Here is a 1,046-nt window from a genome sequence, read left to right on the forward strand (position 1 = left end):
ATAAATATTAATCTGACGGTTTGCGTGGTGGGGTTAGCTGTAGGAAGGGGTCAAAAAATCTTTTTTTTGCAACTTTGTGACTCTCCCATTTCCTTACGTCACGCTGAAATCGTCAGATTATTGAAATGTACACTTTTCTACATATAATTAACACACCATATCTTAATTTGACGCGCTCGAGTTAGATACTAATTTGACGGGCTCCCCTGGACCCCCGGCTCTATATAGAGGTTTAATATGTGGTGGGGGTACTTATTAGGGTGCAAGCTTTCCTCCTTTATGTTATTCTGACGCGCTCGAATAAATCCCAAAATCCCCGCTTGGCCTCCCCTACTACTTGGATTTGGCAGTGGGCCGGGCGAATTTGGATATTTTTATAAATAAATATCTCGTTAACTATTGCGAAAATTGAAAAATGGTAGAAGACGTTCCGTCTCAGTTTAATCCGCTCTACCTGTCCATGATATTTGTCAGGAGAGTTATGAGACACCCTGTATATATGTATATATATATTGTTAATAGTATTTTTAATACCGAAAATAAGTGATTAATTATATAAATACGATGTCACATAAGTATATATATACATATAAAATAATTTATAAATAATTTGAAAAGATAATATAAAATGACAAAACACTATGAATAAATCAATCACAATATAAGAAAGAAGCATAACTAGTTATTGTTGGGATCAATGTTTATAAAATTCTTATATAAAATAATAACAAAATACACAAATTGACACGCCATCGAAACGTAAGGAACAAAATTTAATCATATATTGTATAACGACGCTAATTATCAGATGTTACTTTCAATGTTATGTTTAATATGTAATTTAACTGTAATTTTAAATACTGAGGATGATCTAATTTAAAGGACGAAATGTTTATTTTGTTATTATTTTATATGATAAAAATTTTATAAGGATTGATTGCAACAATAAGTAGCGTTGGTTCTTTCTTATATTAAAAAAGAAAATAGCTATGTAAAATCAATTTTTAATAATTGATGGGCAAAATGTTATTAATAAATATTTTAAT

Source organism: Trachymyrmex cornetzi, unplaced genomic scaffold, assembly GCF_001594075.2.
Source record: "Trachymyrmex cornetzi isolate Tcor2-1 unplaced genomic scaffold, Tcor1.1 scaffold1505, whole genome shotgun sequence".
NCBI lineage: Eukaryota > Metazoa > Arthropoda > Insecta > Hymenoptera > Formicidae > Trachymyrmex > Trachymyrmex cornetzi.